Here is a 23,048-nt window from a genome sequence, read left to right on the forward strand (position 1 = left end):
TTTGGGGGAATAATTGGCGTGGGGAGGACTAGTTACCCTCCAATCACTTTCGACTATTGAAAAGGTCACTAGCCACTCCAATTTCCAATCCAATGAGCCCTTTTTGAAGTTTCTACGACAACTCCTTCGATACGAAGTTCCCGGGTATGGAGACAAAAAAATAATACATTGTGGCAACATCGTTCTTTACTTAGGCAGCGCTATTGCGCTGCCTATGATTAAAAAAAAAAAATTTTTTTTAACTGAAAGTAAGGAGCGACATTAAAACGTAAAACAACCAGAAATTATTCCGTATATGAGAGGGGCTGTCCCCTCCTCAGCGTATTGCTCTTTACGCTAATGTTTTTTATTGTTTCAAAAAACAAAGTTGTGATACAAAGTCAAGATTTAGCATAAAGAGCGAGGCGTTGTGGAGGGTACAGGCCTCTTTCATATACAGAATATTTACTGTTCGTTTTAAGTTTTAATGTCACTCCTTACTTTCAGATAAAAAAAACTTGTTTTTTTTTGTTTATTTCCTGAACGTTTTTGAATTAATACAGCTTAGATTTTCTCTCACTGTATATGAATAATTAAAACGAAATTTGCATATTAATTGTCTTTTTTGGCTAAATGGCTTTCTCGAAATTTTGTTCTGACATAACTTACGAATTAACTTACTTAGCGAACTTCTATAATCGTATGTTTTTATTGCGTATATAAGGGAGTTCGCCCCCTTGTCAATTCCTCACTCATTACGCTAAAGTTCGAATTTTGTTCGAATCAAAAACCCCTGAATGACAAAGGCCGGTTAATTAGAATACATATCTCTTTTGAAAGTACCAAAAAAAAGCTTAGTCTAAAGAGCGAGGTATTGACTTGGGGTTGAACCCCCTCATATACGTAATAAATTCTGTTCGTTTTAAGTTTTAATGTTGCTCCTTATTTTCAGTTTAAAAAATTGTTTTTTTAGATTTAATTTCTGATCATTTTTTAAATAATTGTGGGACATTTGACGCTCCTTTTATAGAAATGTCTCTTCCCCCAAGGAACATCCTTCATGAAAAGATCCTCCCCCGTAAACCCCTCCTCTGACCCCCCCCCCACCACCACCACCAGAAAAAATTCCCCTGAAAACTTCTGTGTACTTTCCATTAACGAATACTATATGTAAATAATGGGCAAAGTTCATAGCTTGCAACCATTCCCCCGGGAACTGTGAGGGATTAAGTCATCCTCAAAGACGTATTTATTATATTTTCAACTATGCTGAACAAAATGGCTCTCAAAATTTTGATTGGGTGACTTTAAGAAAAAATGAGCGTGGGAGGGGTCTGATCACGATCGACTAATAAAAAAGGCACTAGTCTCTCAATTTCCAGTCGAATGAGCCCTTTTTGAAGCATCTACGACAAAACTTTCTGTCAAAACCATATATGCCCCAAGGGCATAACTTACGACCCTAACTTATCCTGTGGGCTATGGGGGGGAGGGTTGTCATCCTGAACGACATAATTTCCAGACCTTTCAACTACGTTGAACAAAAGGGCCATATCAAAACGTTGGTAGGAAATGTTTGCGGAATTGATGGGCCTGGGGGGGGGGAGGTGATTCTCCCTCTGATTACTTTCGACTATTAAAAAGGCAATAGCCCTCTCAATTTCTAATTGAAAGAGCCCTTTTTAAAGTTTTTACGACAAAACTTTATATAAAACATTATATGTCCTGATGGTATAACTTACAACTTTGGCACTGAGGGCTTTGAGGGGGGTTTTCATACTAAAAAACATAGTTTCACGACCCTTCAACTACGTTCAACAAAATGGTTATATCAAAATGGAGATCGGAAGTGTTTGTGAAAATGATAGGCGTTGGGGGGGGGGGGGGTATTCGCGCTCTGATCACTTTTGACTATTAATAAGGACACTAACCCTCTCAATTCATAATTGAATGAGTCCTTTTTGAAGTTTTTACGACAAAACTTTATATAAAACATTATATGTCCTGATGGTATAACTTACAACTTTGGCACTGTGGGCTCTGAGGACAAAGATTTCAATAAAAATCTTATATGCACCCAGGGCATAACCTACATCCTTAGCCCTGAGGGCTTTGGGGTAGTGTCATCCTCAAAGACCTAATTTCCAGAACTTTCAACTATGTTGAACAAAATGGCTTTGTGAAAATTTTATTGGATGTGTTTGGGGAAATGGTGGGCGTGAGAGGGGGGTTAGTTACCCTCTAATCACTTTCAGCTATTAAAATGGACACTAGCCCTCTCAGTTTCCAATTAATTGAGCCTATTTTAAAGTTTGTACGACAACGCTATCCATAAAAACCTTATATGCCCCCTGGGCATAACTTACAACCTTTGCCCTGAGGTCTCTGGGGGGTTTGTCATCCTCAAATATGTAATTTTCGAAGCTTTCAACTACGTTGAACCAAATGGCTTTGTGAAAATTTTTATTGGATGTGTTTGGGGAAATGGTGGGCGTGAGAGTAGGGTTAGTTGCTCTCCATTCAGTTTAGACTATTAAAAGGGCATTAGCCCTTTCAATTCCCAATCGAATGAGCTGTTTTCGAAGTTTCTATGACAATTTTTTTTGTAAAAACGTTATATGTCCCCCAGGGTATAACTTACAACCCTTGCCGTTAGGGTTAGGGGGGGGAGAGTTGTCATCCTCAAAGAACCAATTTCAAGAGTTTTCAATTATGCTGCACAAAATAAATATCTCAAAATTTTGATTGGATGTGTTTGGGGAAACGCTAGGTGTGAGACAGGGGTAAGTTGCCCTTCAATCACTTTTGACTATTAAAAAGGGCACTAGGCCTTTCATTTTCCTAAAACATTTTCGATGCGAAGCACCCTGGTCCGAAAAATAAATAATACATTGTGCCAACATTGTTCTTTACTTAGGCAGCTCTATTCCGCTGCCTATGATTGTAATACCAACAGGAATATCGTTTACATGAATGCCTATTTAGCAGACTAGGGAATGAGTGGGACACCATCTTCAATTTTGTTTAAAGAATCTCTTCCTTTGCCCAAAAATGAAGAAGAAAAAATTGCTGAAAGCCCTGTATATGCATGCTATACTTTCTGTTGGAGGGTGAGGTGAGAAAAATGGTGGCTGGCTATTTTCAAGCCAAATATACGGAAATGAACAAACTAAAATAACATAAATGAATATAGTGAATGGGTGGGGGGGTGTTTAATCCCCCAAAAAATTCCCTCCCATTTTTTTAATTTCCGTAAGAGGATGGAATTCTGGTACTTGTGTATTATACGCCACTCTATCAAGCTCTATCCACAAGGTTAAAACATGGTAGCTGAAAGAGCAGTTAGTACTGAAAGTCACACCAAGAATAAATGCAGTTGTGGTGGTAGGAAACCAGGGTTCAGGACAAGCTACATCCCTTTTAAGCGTATTAAAGCGCATCATTTTGTTTTATTGACATTAGTCCATTTACTTAAGTCCATTATTCCTGCACTGATCAGTGAAACTGTCTTTCAATTCACCTTGGAACTGGGGTATTGCTTGGGATTTATCCACGAGAAATTTGAGCTATGTGGACAAATCATCGACGTATTTAAAGCGTTTATAAAAGTCAACGAAAACGTATTTGATCACAGCCAAGAACAGTAAGGTAGCCAGCTTGGTGCCTTGGAGAGCACCACACGTTATGTCAGCCCATTCAGAGTTGAGATCTCCAGCAAGAAGTACAAATACACTCTGGTGACGGCCTCTGAGGAAATCGTTTATCAACAGCAGACTTTGTTTTCTAGTCCCCACTTGTTTCAGGTTTTGTACAGTAGTGATATGGCGGCTTAAATAGAACGTTTTTGCGATAGTCAGCTAGCAGGGGTCTACCATAGTTTTTCTCCTGTCTGTCCATTCAGTTATCAGATGATACAGACGCACAAGGTTATGAGTTGGGTTCCTTCCTTTCAAACACCCATACTGGAAAGGGTCTAAGGAAGGGCTGATTTGCGTCTGTTCACGATATATAAAAGATTAAGTGACCATGGTGAGACTCGGAGTTATTGAATTGGACTGAGTTGTTCACATGATTTCGGATACTTCACTTTTTGTATAACCTGGACATATGCTTTCTTCCATGTTTGAGGCAAGATTTGATCCCTGAAGTACTGATTTATTACTCAAGCCTAAGGTTTAGCCAGGAATGGTGCATATTCAATTAGAAGTTTGACTGGTAGCTCTCCGGTATATGAAGAAGATATGACTTGATTATGTATAGCCCGGACATTTGCTCTCTTCTATATTTGAGGCAAGATTTGATCTCTGAAGCCCTGGTTTATTACTGACGCCAAAGGTTTAACCAGGAATGGTGTATATTCAGTTAGAAGTTTAACTGGTGGTTCTCCGGAATATAGAGCAGAGTTCTGTTTTAACTTCTGCAGTTCCCTGCAAACTGTATATTCAGGTATCTCAGCAATCTGGTAGTCCGAAAGGTCAGCTGTGAGACTTTCTACATCTGTTTCAGTGAGTGGTGAGTAAGTCACATATATTGGAGAAGAATTTGTTTACTTCGGCTGACGATAGAAAAGTGCCGTCGTCTTTTTGTACCTTCAGGTCACTACTAACAGTCTTACCAGATAGCCGCTTTGACCTGTGAGTGTCATTTGTGGGGATCAGTCGGCAGAAGTGGTGACGTTTTATCGTGAACATATGCTTTCTGAACCGCCCTGTTAACTTTCACAATGTGGTTTCGGAGTTTCTTCACAGAATGGTTTGACCACTCGCATGCAGCTTGCAGCAGATCATGACTAGGGTTTTAAGTTCCTTCGTTATCGAAGACTTGTCGCTGTTGCTTACCACAACTGTTTTAGTGGGGAAATGTTCATGCAATTTCTGCAGGAGTAGTGAATTTACTGACTCGACTTTGAGATTGATATCTGGTAATGAACAAATCGAGTCTTATCGTATCGGTCTAGTCGTAAACTTCTTCTTCTTTGGTCTGTGTAAAGCAGTCTTAGCTTGCCACAGAATAATGAAGTGATGGGAGCTTTGTAGTGGACCGAGGGAACGGTGAGTGAGATAATAGTCAAAAAGGTTGATAAGTATGCGATCCAGTGTACTACTGCTGTGTTGGGTGGGAATATCCACAACTTGCTGCAAGTTGAGCGTGCCGGACACCCATTGTTTGTGAGTTTGATTGAAATCGCCCGTAACTACGAACGCATGGGTGGTAACTGTTTTTCGGCGTAGGCAGCCAAATTTTTTTTGGGGAGGTTGGGAGGGGAGATACGTATTCTGTGACAGAGGGGGGCTGAGGTTATATCGACAGTTCATTAAACCTTATGTTGTCCCCAAGTTCTGTTTTATCTTTGAATTTCTGTGTTGATTAAATCATCCAATAATTTCACCACCAATCTTCTTGGATTAGAGCTAAATCTTTCTAGTATGTTATGAATGATTGTTGCTTGTTGGTCATTTATTCTGTCGCTTTTATACTCATCATGTAAACAAAAAGATAGATATTTTGTCCCAATCCTTTAAGAACGATTGCTGAATCAAAAAGGCCGATAAATTGGAATAAAAGTCATTTTTACAGTATTAAAATGCTTTACTGTAACTTGTGAGGGGCAGAAGATGGGGTAGCCCTTTGTAGTAATATAGTAATATCTCCGATCAGACAGATTCAAAACGAACAACCAACAATCACATCCAACAAACAAGCAACAAACATAACCAGCAATCAACAATCACATAATAAAACATAACCACAAGCACATAAACAAACAAACATATTCAACAAGCACAAAAACAAACAAACATATTCAACAAGCAACAACCAGCAAACAACAAACATAACCAACAAACCACATAACCAGCAAACATAACTAACAATCATAACCAACAACCATTAATCATAACCATCAATCATCAACCAACAAACATAACCAATAGTTATAACCAACAACCAACAAACATAACCATGAAGCTACAGCCATATCTAACAAACATAACCATCAAGCAACAGCCATATCTAACAAACATAACCAACAATGAACAATCATAACCGACAACCATTAATCATAACCAACAACCAACAATAACATCCAAGCCACCTGAGATTAAAACATCTATACTTGTTGGGTTGGTTTTCAAACGCTCAGGTCCAATATGGATGACGCAATTTTATGTAAGCTTGCGTCAGGAACCCATGGGAGAATTCCCGCTTTTAACATAACGAGAATACACACCTTGCGTGAGGATTGTGCATCACTGTCACGTAATACTTTTTTTTACATTTTATTGTTCGCTCAAAACGCTCAACACAATTTTCTTTCTTTCATTCTTTAGTTATTTCTTTTTTCTATAGTTCTTGACCCCACCAGGACTCTAAAGGTCATTCCCAAATGGATTTGTGCCCTGACCGAGAGGACCAACAAGGCATTCCTAATATTCTATCCTACTCATTATATTTTAAAATAAACCTATTGCGCGTCACCTGAGATTCCCCATTTTTTGCCCACGTTAGTAGAAGTGTTACTGTCAAAACTTGGCAAGCTTTCGGAGACAATCACTCTAGGTATTTTTAGCAATAAATAAGCAACTCAGAGACAAAAGCAACTTGGTCCTCTTTGCGTCCAAGTTGTGGTTGGTGCCACTTAATAGCTCAAAAAACTATATTTTCCTTTATCATAATCTCTTTGGCTACTTAGAGGGTACTAGAGCTTTTAATTTCTTCCCGAATCCGTTTTTCCAGGGTTATTAGTTTCATACAGTCATCCCTGGGAGAAAAATAACTAACAAATACACACTTAGTCGCGTTCTTTCTTCTAAAAAAGCACAATTCCATATTTTTGTAGATAAAAGCTTGAATCCACTGTAATAAGATTCTCCGATGCACTTAATTTAATGATGTGGTATGCTAAGATTAGGAAAGAAAACGATTTACAAAAAAAATAAGAATTAAAAAAGCGCTTTTCAAAAAAAGGAATTATATAGGCATTAGACTGTTTTCTTAGTATATTGCCCCTGTTGGCCAAGCGTTTGAGGCCAAGCGGAAAGCAGGTCGTCTCCAAATGGGGTGGGAGTATGTCTTAAGAAAAGATATAAAGGAGATAGGAACTTCTTGGAAGGTTGTGAATAAGAGGGCTTGAATAGATTGGAATGGAGAAGAGTGCGTAGATGTGTTGATCTCAGGTGGCTTGGTGCTGCAGTGAGTTTTAGTAGCAATAAAAGTAGAGGGCACTGACCTTTAATAATATTTCTGTCATTTAAGTGATACCTTGCAAAATAGTTCTATTGCTCAAATGAGGCATAGTAAAGGTCTATTGACCCTCATGCCATTGCTCAATCCTAATTTTCAAGGTCTTAAAGATGTTTAAATCCATTTCTTAAATTTAGGAAAATACCAGATATGGCTTAAAATTCCATTGAAATAACAGGAATTACATTTTCAAAACTAAAGCCATAACTCAGCGAAAATGAAATCAAGAGTAATGGGGCCGTAGGTACTCCTGTGAGTCAGATAGCAGATTAACATAGGGAAATTAGCATTGAGTTTCTACAACGTCCATATCCCTTTTTCCTTAGAATTCCGACAGCAGGCCGTCTGACGTCACGACATCTATAGGGAAATTGAAATTGGATGTTATTGTTGGTTGTTGGTTATGATTAATAGTTGTCGATAATGATAGTTGATTGTTGGTTATGTTTGTTGGATATGGTTGTTGCTTGATGGTTATGTTTCTTGGTTGTTGGTTATGATTATTGGTTATGTTTGTTGGTTGTTGGTTATGTTTTTTAGTTTTGGATATTGGTGTTTGTTTTGGTTGTTAATTATGCTTGTAGGTTGTGTTTGTTGGTTGATGATTGATGGCTATGATTAATGGTTGTTGGTTATGATTGTTAGTTATGTTTGCTGGTTATGTTTGTTGTTTGCTGGTTGTTGCTTGTTGGTTATGTTTGTTAGTTTTGGATATGGGTGTTGGTTTTTGTTGTTGGTTATGGTTATTGAATATTTTTGTTAGTTGTTGGTTATGATTGTTAGTTATGATTGATGTTTGTTGTTGCTGGTTATGTGGTTTGTTGGTTATGTTTGTTTTTTGTTGGTTAGGATTGATGGCTATGATTATTGGTTGTTGGTTATGATTGTTAGTTATGTTTGAAGGTTTTTGTTGCTAGTTATGTGGTTTGTTGGTTTTGTTTGATGTTTGTTGTTTGCTGGTTGTTGCTTGTTGGTTATGTTTGTTAGTTTTGGATATGGGTGTTGGTTTTTGTTGTTGGTTATGCTTGTTGGTTATTTTTGTTGTTTGTTGGTTATGATTGTTAGTTATGTTTGATGTTTGTTGTTGCTGGCTACGTGGTTTGTTGGTTATGTTTGTTGTTTGTTGGTTAGGATTAATGGCTATGATTATTGGTTGTTGGTTATGATTGTTAGTTATGTTTGAAGGTTGTTGTTGCTAGTTATGTGGTTTTTTGGCTATGTTTGCTGTTTGTTGTTTATGATTGTTGGTTATGATTGTTGGATGTGATTGTTGATTGCTGGTTATGTTTGTTGCTTTTTTGTTGAATGTGATTATTGGTTGTTGGTTTTGGATATCTTTGATAATAAATGGAGCTACAAGCCAATGTGTATTAACACCCCTGTTTCTGTTACCCCATGTTGTTTTTTTTATTAAAAAACCTCAGACAGTCATTATGGAACATGCCCAATATTTCCCCTTAGCAACTGCCACTTTTAGCACATTGTTTTTTGGGAGATGTCCAGGATTCCTTGGTCCCATAGGGGGTGTACAAGTATCGCTCATAATTCCTTGCACCTGTGTAACACGGTCATCGGTTCTATCAAAGGGAACACGGTTGGCAAGACTCCAATGACACACTCCTCTAGACTCCAATGACGTCACACGACTTACATTGTTTCAAACAGTCAGGTTCAATATGGATGACGCAATTTTATGTAAGGTTGTGTTAGGAACCCATGGGAGAATCCCCGCTTTTAACATAACGAGAACACACACATTGCGTAAGGATTGCGCATCACTGTCACGTAATGCTTTTTTTTGACAATTTATTGTTTGCTCAAAATGCTCAACACAGTTTTCTTTCTTTCATTCTTTTGTTGTTTCTTTTTTCTATAGTTCTTGACCCCCTCAGGACTCGAAAGGTCATTCCCTTCTAACGGATTTGTGCCCTAACCAAGAGGGCCAACAAGCTATTCCTAATACTCTGTCCTACTCATTATATTCCAAAATAAACCTATTGCGCGTCACCGGAGATTCCTCATTTTTTGCACACGTTAGTAGGACGTGTTACTGTCAAAATTTGGCAAGCTCTCGAAGACAATCACTCTCAAGTTTTTTTTTAGTAATAAAAGACTAGGGAGTGCTTAAATTGTATAATCACATTGATAGTCCAAAACAATAATTCTTAAAAACGCAGACTTTGTAAATAAAGGTTCTATTATTTGAAAAAAAATTACAAACAATATTAAAAGCAGAAAAACACATAAAAAACATGACAAACAAAAAATAAAGGGTGAAAAAGAGTTATCAGAGTATATGCAAAAGATTCATATATTATAGAAAGATTTGGGGTCTAAGTAACTAGTTCCAGAGGAGGGGAGCTTGATATTAGATGCAATTTTTAGGCATTATTGAAGCATTTCTGAGAGCCCTTAACAAAAATACAGCGTTTTGACACAGAACAACACGAAAAGAAACACAAGACATGAAAAGACCTACCAAGTCATAAAATATAAACAATAATATATATAAATTAAAAAAGGATGGAGGGGAAAGGGGTCGAACCAAGTACTTCCTGAGGAGGGCACCTTGATAATAGAGTTAGATTTATGCTATATTAAGAGCTTTTTTAACAAAATGGATCATATCTTAGATAGGAATGTTAGATTTCACTCCCACTCTACCGAAAAATTCATTTAACGCCTCCCACCTTATCTTTAAGCTCTAGAGTATACTAGTCCAAGGCAATGCATACCACCTTGGTAAACTATGGATGGCATACATCACCCCTCTGACATCGCCACAACTACCCCAAAACATCTTTTCATTTCCTATAAAAACTTATGTCTTTAAATCCCGTGATTCAAGTTTTGCAAGCCAAGCCCATGTTTATAACCGTGCAGCTGAGCCGTTTAACTGAACCCTCCCCCATCATCATTCCTAAGATACTTTTCTGTTATTTCGTAATAAAATTCATGTGTTTAAATCCCTTGATACAAGTTTTTGCAACCCGAGCCTATCATGATGTCCCACGAAACACTCCACACTACCATGGCATCATCCCCCCTTCATCATTCATGTGGCACCCTCCCGTCCAGGGACGAGCTGATATTAATGGTACATTTAAACCTTACTAAGAGATATCTTTGAAGGCCTTTTAACGAAATGCACCGTTTCTTTGAGTAAGTGTTAGATTTTCGCCCTCTTCCATGGAAAAAATTCCTTAACGCCTCCACCTTAACTTTTAAGCAGTTGAACATGATACTGCAGTTAATTTACTCCACAATGACAGTACATGACTACCCCCCCTGACATCACGTCATCATTCCTAAGCCTTCTTTTCAGTTATTTCATAAATAAAAAACTATGCATTTAAATCACGTTATTCAAGTTGTTACAACCCAGGCTTATCATGGTCCCCCATAAAACTCCACACCACCAAGGCGTCACGCCTCCCTCCATCATCCATGTGGCACTAGACCCTCAAACCCCCTAAGACATTTTCAACATTTTTGCTCCAAAAATGAGCTAATAGATCGAATTAAACAGTATATTTTTGAAATCTGAGAAGTCACCCATTTGTTCGCTAGAGAGTGGTACTCCAGACCATTCATGCCACAATACCAAACTATTACTGCTCTGTCGCACCCCCTCTGACAGCGCTCCATTTCCCCCAATACACTTTTCAAGACATTCCTTGTTAAAAATTATGCTTCTAACGGATGATTCAGGTTTTTGCAGATCAAGCTTATGATAATAAGCATCGAAAGACACCCCGCCATAACGATATTACAGGTCTGTCATCCACACGACACCAGTCATCATCACTTCCCTAGGACATTTTCAACCTTTTTGCTCCGGAAATAAGCTAATGAACGACATTAAACAGTGTTTTATTAGTTGAAAAGCGGAACTTGGCATTTCAATGATAGAACGTGACAATCCAAGCAATTCATGCCACAATAAAAAAAACTATTACTACTCTGCAACACCCCTCTGGCACCCCTTTATCGTTCCTAAGACATATTTTCAGACATTTCTCGTTAAAAATTACACATTCTACCCTTTGATTCAAGCGTATCGCAACCCAAGCCATTCATAATAACCTTGAAAACACTCCCACACCACCCTGACATTATATCCCCCTCCATCCGCCACGTGGCACCAGCTCTCACCCCCTCTATAGGACATTCCCAACTTTTCCCAGCAAAAATAACCTGCTGAATCGAAATTAAACCCTGTTTTTACTTTAACAGCGGGAACTCGAATTTTCATTGTAAGAAATAGTTACTCCAAGCGACTCATGTCACAATATTAGACTATTATCACTCTGCGGCACCCTTCTGACCCCCCCCCTTCATCATTCCTAAGACATCATTTGGATATTTCTCGTTAAAAATCATTCATTAAACCCATTGATTCAAGTTTTTTGCGGGCCTTGGGCTCTAGTGTGTAATTTCAATGAATTCTCCACCCTTTCCTAACCACCGGAGGACCCTAGCACCCCATTAAACCGGTACCCCCTTGCGAGCATCTCCAATGGGACTCTTTCTAACCCAACCATCAGAGGACCCTATCATTCATTTTAAATGGAGCCCAGGCATCCAATTCAATAGGGCCCTAGCATCCAATTCAACCGGAGGTTCCCCTAGCAAGCAATTCCAACGGAGGCTCCTAAAATAACCATCGGAGGACCCTAGCAAGCAATTCAACAGAGGCCCATGCTGTGTTCATGGAGCTTGTATCATGCTGACTTTTATTCGTGGAACTTGTATTGTGAGTTTTGATCGTTGAACTTGTTGCAAGCTAATTTTTCTCTTCGTGAAACTTATTCCTCCTCATGAAACTGATTTTCTTCAAGGAACATGTGTACTGATTTATGCTCGTGGAATTTGTTGAGTGCCGATTTTTATTCTTGAAATATGTTACATGTTGATTTTTCTCTTCGTAAAACTCGTACATTGATTTCTCTCCTCGTGAAACTGATTTTATTCATGGAACTTTTGCCTGCTGTTTTTTTTGGCCTATGAGATAAGTTGCATGTATTTTTTTCTCTTCGTGAAACTTGTACATTACTTCTTCTCCTCGTGAAACTGATTTCGTTCACAGAACTAACCTAACCTAACCAGACTGGTTAGGAAATCCGTGCTGATTTTTTCTCGTGGAAATAGCTCCGTACCGATTTTTGCTCCCAAAACTTGTTGCAGCTTGTTTTTTCTCTTCTTGAAACTAGGACATTAATTTTTCTCTTCGTAAAATTGATTATCTTCATGAAACTTGTTTCGTGATGATTTTTCGCTCCTGAAACTTGTTGCATGTTGGTTTTTCTCTTCACAAAGCTTGTACATTGATTTGACCCCTCCTCCCGTGAAACTTATTTTGTTCATGCAATTTGTCGCCAGTTGAATTTTATTCGTGGAACTTGCTGCGTGCTGATTTTTGGTTGTGAAACTTGTTACATGCTGATTTTTCTCTTCACGAGCCTCTTACATTGATTTTTCTCCTCGTAAAACTGATTTTACTCATGGAACTTGTTACATCCTTTTATTCTGTTTTGTGGATCGTGTTGCATGTTAATTTTTCTTTTCGCGAAACTTGTACTTCGATTTTTCTCCTCGTGAAACTGATTTCGCTCAAGTGAACACGTTGTGTTGATTTTTTTCCGCAAACTTCTTGCATAACGATTTTTTGTCCTTGAAACTTATTGCGTGTTGTTTTATCTCTTCGTGAAACTTTTTCTCCTGGTGATACTTATTTTGTTAATGGATCTTAACGCGAGTTAAATTTTTGTTTAGGGAAGTTTCTGAGTGCTGATTTTTATTCGTGAAACTTGTCGCATGTGGTTTTTTTTTCTTCGTGAAACTTTTTTCTCCTCGTGAAACTGATTTTGTTCATGGAGGTTATTGTAGGCTGTTTTATGTTCGTGGAACTTGTCGAGTTTTGATTATTGTTCTTGAAACCTTTCGCATGTTTTATGTTCGTGGAACTTGTTGAGAGCTCATTTTTGTTTGTGAAACCTCTCGCATTTTGATTTATCTGTTCATGAAACTAGTGCATTGATTTTTTCCTCGTGAAAGTAATTCTGTTCATGGAGCTTATCACGTGCTGTATTATGTTCATGGAACTTGTCGAGTGCTGATTTTCGCTCATGAAAACTCTCGCATGTTGATTTTTCTTTTCGTGAAACTTTTACATTGATTTTTTCTCCTCATCAAAACTGATTTTACTCATGGAACTTAGTGCATGCTGATTTTTTCTTCGTGGAACATGTTGGTTGCTGAATTTTGTTTGTGAAACTTTTCGCATGTTGATTTTTATTATAGTGAAACTTATACATTGATTGTTCTCCTCGTCAGACGATTTTATTCATGGAACTTGTGACATGCTTACTCTTGTTCGTGGAACTTTTTGCATGCTGATCTTTATTCGTAAAATTTGTTTTTGAATAAAAGACCAAGTTTCCCTTCGTGAAACTCGGACATTGATTTATATTTTCCTGATGGAAAGGATTTTGTTCAAGGAAATTGGGGCGTACTGCTTTTTTTGTCTTTGGAGCATGTTGCATGCTGTTTTTTTTCTTCGTGAAACGTGTTACATTTTTCTCTTCGTGAAACATGTACATCGATTTTTCTCCTTGTGAGACTGATTTTCTTCATGGAACATGAGGCGTGCGGATTTTTTTTTTGTTCGTGGAACTTGTTGCATGTTGATTTTTGTTCGTCAACCTTGTCACATGATGATATTTTTCGTTGTGAAACTTGCACATTAATTTTTTTTTCTCCGTAAAAATTATACATTGATTGTCTGGTCGTGGAACTTATTTTCTCATGAAACTAGTTGCGTGCTGATTTTCGTTCATGGGACTTGCTGCGTACCGATTTTTGTTCTCGAAACTTGTTGTATGTTGTTTTTCTTCGTGAAATTTGTATATTGATTTTTTTTCTCATTGTGAAACTCATTTTTATATGGAACTTTTTGCATGCTGATTTTGTTCATGATACTTATTGCGTACCGATTTCTGTTTGCGAATCTTTATTGCATGTTGTTTTTTCTTTGTGAAATTTGTACATTGACTTTTTTTTCATTTTGAAGCTTATTTTCTAATGGAACTTTTTGCGTGCTGATTTTTGTTCATGGAACTTATTGCGTGCCGATTTCTGTTTGCAAAACTTTGTTGCATGCTGTTTTTTCTCTTCATGAAGTTTGTACATTGATTTTTTTCTCCTCTCGAAACTGATTTTGTTCATGGGACTTGTTACCTACTGATTTTTGTTCATTGACCTTGTTGAGTGCTGATTTTTGTTCGTGAAACTTATTGCATGTTGATTTTTCTCCTCGTGATACTCGTACATTGACTCTTCTCATGAAGCTCATTTCTTTCACGGAACTTCTTGCGTGCTGATTTATGTTAATGGAGTTTGTTGAGTGCTGATTTTTGCCCGTTAAGCTTGCCGCATGTTGATTTTTCTCTTCGTGAAAATCGAATACTGAGTTTTTGTCTCTTCAAGAAACTCATACATTGATTTTATTTTTTGATGCTTATCGCATGTTGATTTTATTTTTTCGTGGAACGTGTTGGGCGCTGTTTTTTCTTGCTCATAAGATGTGTCGTATGTTGATTTTTCTCTTGACGAAACTGATTCTCTTCATGGATCTTGTTGTGTACTGATTGGTTAACCTTAATCTGATTCTTGTGTACTGATGAGGTTAGGTTAACCTACTAGTATGTAATGATAAATTAAGTTTCAAAAACAAAAAATCAGAACACGACAAGTTCAATGCAGAAAATCAGTTTCAGGTTTAGTTCCATGAAGAAAATCATTCTAAACGTACAGTACCAGTTCAGACAATGCTCGTGTCTTGAGTACCGGACAAATCGAGTGCAATGATACCATGAGTTTTCACAAACATTTCTTCAGTTATAACATTTTCGAATAATTTCGAATTTCGATCTAGGGATTGCATTGTCAATTCATATAAGGTCCTGTAGGATTTATCACAGGATAAATTGTAGAGCGGAATTCCATTTACTGTACATACAAGTGATGAAAGTCCAAGCAGTTCAAATTTATGCGGGGAATCTACCAATGATCCAACGGCGCATGCACTTTTTACAAAAGTCATGGCAAGTTTTGAAGGAATTTCACTATTAATAACTCATGAATCAGTATATGTACGCGTACTCATAGCAATATTGCGTTGATTCGTGATTGCATGAGGAACGAGCATTTTGATATTATTTCCAGAGGCTCTTAATTTTTTTAATTGCCAAAGTCACAGAACTCATAACTTGCCTTTTTTCGTACATGAAATATTGCTGACGTGACATACTGTTACATCGGGTGCAATGCCAAGTACTTTTCGCAAAATAAAATTGGACGGTACGAGTTGTAGCCCTGTATCAACCTTTAAAGTGGGAGGCAACCATTCAGGTATGTTAAATATCTCATGACTTAGTTTACCAACTAAATTCAAATATTTAGTTGTCACATCTCTAAGAATATTGGTTGTCTCAGTGTTTGTTTTGTTTTCATATTCAATACCCATAACTCTCTAGAGATTGTAAGACATTGGAGTCATCAACCTGAATTGTGTATGTTTTGCATAATTTGAAAGATTATTGCTCGTGCTCACCAACGTTCCATTTATGTAAATACTTATTTGTCTAAATAAATTGTGTAGTACGCACTTTTCATAGGATAACCACTCGGCCGTACTTGGTTTTTATCGTTGGATTTCTTAACAAGGATCTGTAAATCTATAAATACTGAAGTCAAATCTATTAAATAATATTTGTTGGAATAAATTTAAAAATGGACATTTTAAGAGAGCGGTTCTTGCGGATAAAATTGTTCATAGTATCCGTGTTTACACTGACATATACATTTTCTGCGTTGAAAAGATTAAGAGATGAGTTCACTGAAGGATGAGATTCTTTGTGGTAGACATGCCATTATCTAGGAAAAGAAATCCTTTTTCAATCTTTTTACTATCTTTTTAGATGCTTTACGCCTCCTGGCTGGGATGAGACTGATGAGTGATGAGGTCTGTTACACCCTTTTTAAACCTTTTTCCGCTTGGTCGTGATGTCAATCTCTTGCCAAGTGAGCGCGTGATGGACCTGAGATTTTGTGAAACACTTTCTTTAAAATCCTTCGCAGAGCCCGAACCATGTAGTGTAGAGGACACAAAGTCCGTGGCAACCGGTGAAATATTATTTTTAGCCAGGGGTAATGCAGAGCGAAACACCTTACCAAACCAATTGCAAAAACCGTAACAGGACATTGACGATCGACCCCCGTAAAAATCCATTCCATGATCCCACTGTCGGCGTCCAAGAGTAGCAAAATAGCCATCAATTTCAGGACATACAAAATGACTTCTATTAGCCATGTCACTAAATGGGTCGAAAAGGACATTTAATCTCTGCCAATCCTTTTGTTATTGCTAAAGAATCGTCCAATTTGCTTCTTAATGTTTTCTGAAAGAGCTCCAAATACGAAGTGCTGACTGGAATGTATAGAAGGTGCTTTATATTGTGTTGGTGAATATGTTCACTAGAGGTTTTTTGTTCAGGAACACGTAGGAGGAGAACGTTGGCTTTACCAACTCTTCATCTCTTGTCGAAGGATGCGTAAAGAAATACAAATTGTCCGAGAAGAATGTGGGTGGATACCCTGCAAAAATGAGTCAATTCCATTAGCGCTCCGAGCACTTCTACCATTGATTATATTATGTTTAAAACCAAGAATATCTCTTAGATTATTATTGAGAATAACATTTTCGTTGTCAATGGGTGAACTAATGTAGATCTTGCCCTCTTCCATATGACATTTGAATTGAAAGGCACCATTTTTACGAGCATAAATTCTTCTTTTGACAGAACGACACAAATCATTCATGCTACCAAACTCCTTTAATGATAATATGATGAAGGGATATGTATATGAATTAACCTATTCAATTATATGTTGATCGCTAAGGAGTAGCCAATCATGTTGTCTAATTTTTACATTATTTGTAGGATCCTTTCTTAGGATATCGTATTTTTTAGAATGCAATCTACAAGAGCAACTTCATACCTTCCCTCAAATTAATGGCAGGGGAAATTTTGTCTAAAAATGGCTTTGGTTTATTCAAATCGTCATAGAATGGATCAGAAATATTGGACATGAATTCCATATAAAAATCATTAAACATTATGAAGGTCCTCAGCAGGTATCCAAGAATCAAAATAAGAGCTTGACCCTATCCAGCGAACAAGCAACTATCGCTTGCCCTGTTGAGTTTGTGTCTTTAATAGCTTTTAAACAATTTGGTACACTCCACTATTCCCAACCTTTTGCAATTTATAAACATAAAAACCACCAAGAATCTCATCATCTTTCAGACTACGAAAACGATACGTTATAGGTTTAATTTCCAAGACTTTTGACACTTTTAAACGTTCAGTGGACCGCGAGCAATTTCCCTTTTCAGAAATATATCTTGTTCTATTGATTCGAACAGCATCACATAAATTAATTTTTTTTTCTTCCCACCTTTTCAATAGAACATTTTTGAAGAAAAAGAGTCAAAATTGTCACTATAATGAATTTTTCTAGGGCTAACATTGGACAAGAATCGATGAGGACGTTAAATATAAATTAACGTCATTTTGAAAGTTTTGGTTTGCCAGGGTAGATTTGCTTGTTTAGAATTATAAGATAACTTGAATTTTGAACAACTCTAGATAATATAGTTGTAATTCATAGGAAATGTTCTCATACATTTACTCTGTATGAAAAAGATTATGGACCACAACAGTTACGGAAATTTTTTCATGGTGTGACTGGATCGTGAATAATTATAGCATTTACTAAGACCATTCTTCAGTAGATTCAGCCAAATCCTCAATAATCAGCCATGAGTTTGGCACAATACTACTAAAATCGTCCTGTCCTTTTATGAATTTTATGCTTGGTGCAATACTCTTTATTTTGTCATAGGATTCTTGCCATACACTATAGCAATAATAGATATTTTTCGGATTCTCTAAAAAAAGGTGATCATGGTTTTGAATTTTTTCGTTAATAGTGTTGTTTTACCCGACATTGAAGGTCCAGAAAGAAAGGATCTGAAAGGTGTTTCAAATTGATGCATATTCCTCCAATACCATGTAATGCAGAATATGTTTTGTATGGTAATAAAGTTGACCTATCTGTATCAACAAAGCATCTTTGCCGCGAGCATAAAATTCTACCGTTTGCAGGAATATGCGTATTCTATATTGTTTTGTTTTTGTTTAGATATTTAGCTTCGGGGTTACCATCATGTTTTTCAGGAATGTTTAGTCTTGCGTCTACTATTCACGATCATTTGACACGGTCTTCTCAGTTGATGTGTAGACCAGCTATGGTCACGCCTAGGTCTAGGTTTTCAATTCGCCATGTTGTTCCGTTAGTTCGAGACAGTTTGGCAGAGGATTTGTGGAATGTTGGGGGTTTGCAGGAATTTCGTAAATTGTTAAAGAACCATTATTTTCATGTGTATGTTTTGGATGTATTATTCTGGGCCAGTTAAGTTAAGTTTTTGAGGAGGGTTTAGTTGCTGCTGAATATGATTTTTTTTTTTTTTGGTTTATTGATTTATTAGGAGGGTTTTCTCCCGCACAAGCTTATTTCAGGGAATCGATGATGTTTACTTTATTTTTAATTAAACCCAGTGTTACTTAATCAAAAAATGTCAAAATATAACTAACCAAACCTAACCTCAATCTGCTGAATAAATACTCATTATCAATAATATAATTTACATGAATTTACAGAAGTAAATTGAAGAATTTACAGGAGGAAAGGAAAAAGAATTTACATGGTTTATTTAATTCACAAATAAAATATATATCTACAATGACAGTAAAAACAGCATAAAAATAAACACTTGAGTATTAAATGACAGTTAAACATACTGCAACGCCGTCCGGTAGGCTGGGTGGGGTTGCCAGTGGCCGGAAGGTGCTGTGGCGGGCACTGTGGTTGACGGTAGGCCAGGCGTGGGCAAATAGCGGCCGGAAGGTGCCGTGGCAGGGCTGCAACAAGTAAAATCACTTTACACGGTGAAATAGTATATAAATAAATAAACCCTTTAAAATTACCGCTTTGTGCAACGAAAAAAATATAAATATAAATGACTAGATAAGGAAAAATAGAAAGTGTTGAGCTGAAGATGGAAAAACGGACCTCCTCTCCCTATCCACCAACTATAGGGCTTTCTCCAGACCGAAGTGTTGAGCTTAAGATGGAAAAACTTTCTCCTCTCCCTATCCACCAACTATAGGGCTTTCTCCAGACCGAGTTTTGGCCTTTAATTTACGCATTCAGTTCGATCTGAAGTAAGATAATGACCTTATGGCAGTACTCACATCGTCTGCGCATACATAGACTTTGTCCGATATGGTTGACATGGCATTTTTCTCGACTCGATATGCATAGTTTGTATATTTTAAAGAGCGAATGGCCATGACACCTGCTCTTGAAACTAAATTATCTTCTATACAGTTCGAGTCGACAAAAATACCATGTCCACCGTATTCACTCTTGGTGAAATTTTCCCAAAACGAATGAAACCCAAAACGAACAGAAATTACATTAATAACCGAGTCAAACTCAAAACGAGCAGAAATTAACATAAGTTGGGCTCAAAACCCCTATGCCTTCCCATGGCCAGAACATAATTTGCACTTTGCTGAAAAAAAAACAAATGAATGTACATTGTCAGTTTAATATACAAATACTGATATTTAGTTATAAAAATGTTAATATTATTTTATTTATTAAAGTTATTAAAGTAAAAATATTTATATATTTTTATTCGGGATTTGGGCAGAAGAAGTGCCCGAATCTTGCTGACATAGAAGTGCGCTTGGTCAATTGGTTCCGTATGGATACTACCACTTGTGTGGGAGTTGGTTTGGCCCCCAAACTCAGCCCTATAAACATGAATATTGCGCAAAGATGCATTCTCTAAATACCACTCAGGTAAAACTGAGGGTGAGCCAGCACCACTTTGCCCTACCCCCTCCTCATCACTCTCACTGTGAGGGAAGTTCATTGAAATATATAGGGAAGGGGATCCTCAAGCCCTGATAGCATGCCCTCAAGTATGTTGGGGGAAAGATGGTCCGTCCACGCTAAACCATCCCCCTCTGTTAAAGTGATTCTTGAGGGAGCCTGGCATATGTAGGATAAATTTTGTTCATCTTCACCTTCACTGTTGTAAAGAAGTCAAATGGATAAGGTAATGCTGTTGTTTACCTGTCTCTCGATTTTGTCGGATAATAAATGATAATCCGCCCATTTATAATCTTTATCAAGATTAATGTCAGGGGACAGTATACTAATTGGGATCACCTCCGTACTTGGACCCCCCTCGCGTTCATTTTTTGACGAATTGTCGTGAAATTGTGATGGTTGCGATATCATGTTCTGTTGAGACGCTATGTGAACATAGAAGAATAATAAGAGCACATTAGCTCACTGGAACACATTGCCCTATGAAAAAAGAGATTAGTTAAAAATGAGCATAGAAGGGTACCATGAACACTTTTGCTCATAGACGCTATGCTACTAGCTGGAATGTTTCATTGTATTATGAGCCATAGAAATGTACCGTGACTCCTTGGCACTGTTGACCCTCATACTACTGACCATATATGTGAAGGTCTGTTGTTTTACAGCACTGGCATATATTTGTAAAACCCTCACTAGCAGTTAAGAATGTTAGAACTTGCCGAGAGGGAATTGTTTATGGACAGATGGTGAAAAAATCGTTGGCCCATGCCATTATTTGTCATTGCCGCCCTCCACTGGTGCAGCTCCTTCACCGAAGAGCTTGGCCACGAGCCGGTCAATCTCGAAATCAGCCTGGAAAAGAATATTCCATTTAGGTATGAAGGGCAGATAAAACTAACAGGGGGAGTGCCTTCAGAACTAGTGGGGGCCGATGGCCCCCCTAAAAGTTCAATACCACTTCCTTGTCCGATTTCTTTTGAAGTGCAACAGCATAAACCTGAACCTTCAGAACCTTTTGAGACAGTAGCAGTAATTCCCCTAATAATATCCAGAAAAATTTAGTAAAAAATAGCATTATTAGAATGAAAAGTTCCTTTTCATAACCTGAAAAGGCTAAAGTAAACTAAAAAATTAGGTTGAAAAGAATGTCTTATTTCTAGATATCTCTTGGAAGCGATGGGGGTCTTTAAAACTAAGCGGGGCCGGCATATAACCTGAAGTCTCAATATTCTAACGAACATGAATAGGTAATCACATAAAAATTTGTGAAAAAACAAAACTATTAATCGAGAACTAAAGAGTCGGCACTTAAAATAATTTCAAGATAGGGTAAATGCTGGAGAAATATACTTTTAATGTCTTGGGAGTGGTTTTTTGACAACTTTAAAAACAGTGAAAAATTAGATTGAGGAAAAATGGTGAAAAAATGGACTTAGAACCGGAATATATATATTAGCTTACTTTTCTTACTTCTTCAAATTCTGCCGACGCTTGACGGGGGACTTGTATAGAAGGTCCATGCAAAGCATGATGCTAAGTGATTTTATGACCTTGGGCAGATGGGGGAGCGACTTGACCTAGAGCAGGAGCTTCCCCAAGTAAAACAGCCCTTGAAGGCACATGCATCACAGTTTGCGAAGAGCGTGTGACCCTGGATAGACAAGCATATTTAACGACTGAAGGCCTTGTGGCTTGCATACGAGTCGCTTCGTCTACCCTAACCCTCTTGGCTGGCGGGGAGAGGGCGGTGAATTCTTAGAAAATAAAACAAGAGTTAGTATAAAAAATATTATTTATAGGAAATAGCGCTCCCTTCTAGAGAAGAAGAGAATAGCAGAAAACATGATTTAGTATAAAACAAAATTAATTGGAAACCATAATTTTGTCCAGAAACCCTCTTAAGGTATTAATCATCTAGTTTATTGATAAAATCTGAGCACCTGGGACTAATGACGTAACATTAGATCATATATTGAAGCTAGGGGGGGGGGGGGGGTTCTAGAAAGGTGTAAAATTTAAATAACTTTTTTACAATGAAAAAATAGAATATTTTTTGGTATGCACCCTGGAAATATCCTAGGTTTTCAAGAACACCTCCAGCCTTATATGCAGCTATTTCAGGCTTTTAAAAGATGATATTATTCATCGAAGAATTTTTACTGCTTTCAATTCCAAGAAATCAAAGTTCAGGCCACATTTGAAAATACTGGGCTTATTTAAATGGTTATAAAAGAGGTCTGGTACACGCCCTGGAAACACCCACCCAGACCGTGCACTACCCAGTAAGAAATGCTCTGCTCAGTCATCTCATCCCCCCCTTACCCCATTCTGAGAAAGCAAAGACTGAAAGCAAAGAGTAGAATTTGTGAGGAACAAACTTACTTATTGGTATTTATGTATTATACTGACCACACTACGATTAATCATAAAAAAAAAAACTGAAACAAAATTACGTCATCTGTAAACAGAGGGTGTCGTGTGACGTCACGAGATTCTTATTTTTGCCTTCCAGAAACCTTCCCATTTGCCTTCCAGAAACCAGGGACTTCTACAAATTCCTATGGGAATCTGCTATTTGTGCTGTAGAATGTATTATGGGGATACTTTTGCAGTTCTTTCCCAGGACATATCTTTAGCCTTATTTTATTATTATTATATTTTATTATTAGCCCTATTAGTTTATTTGTGAAAGTTTAATTCGCCTGACTCAACTACTCTCAAACGTAACAAGACGCCTCGAACTAGTATTTTATCCTTTGGAGTTGATAGGATGATAGCTATATTCTTCGTATTATATG

The 23,048-nt window shown here is 37.4% G+C and overlaps 1 protein-coding gene across 1 annotated transcript in view; it reads left to right on the forward strand.

Annotated features, from left to right (window-relative positions):
- The window catches only part of LOC148940329 (exportin-2-like), a 104,469-nt gene that overhangs the window by 22,492 nt on the left and 58,929 nt on the right, over positions 1 to 23,048 (forward strand). The gene's annotated exons all lie outside the window — the stretch shown is intronic.

Source organism: Artemia sp. Qi Xiang Cuo, chromosome 20 (genome assembly GCF_049724085.1).
Source record: "Artemia sp. Qi Xiang Cuo chromosome 20, ASM4972408v1, whole genome shotgun sequence".
NCBI classification, from domain to species: Eukaryota; Metazoa; Arthropoda; class Branchiopoda; order Anostraca; family Artemiidae; genus Artemia; species Artemia sp. Qi Xiang Cuo.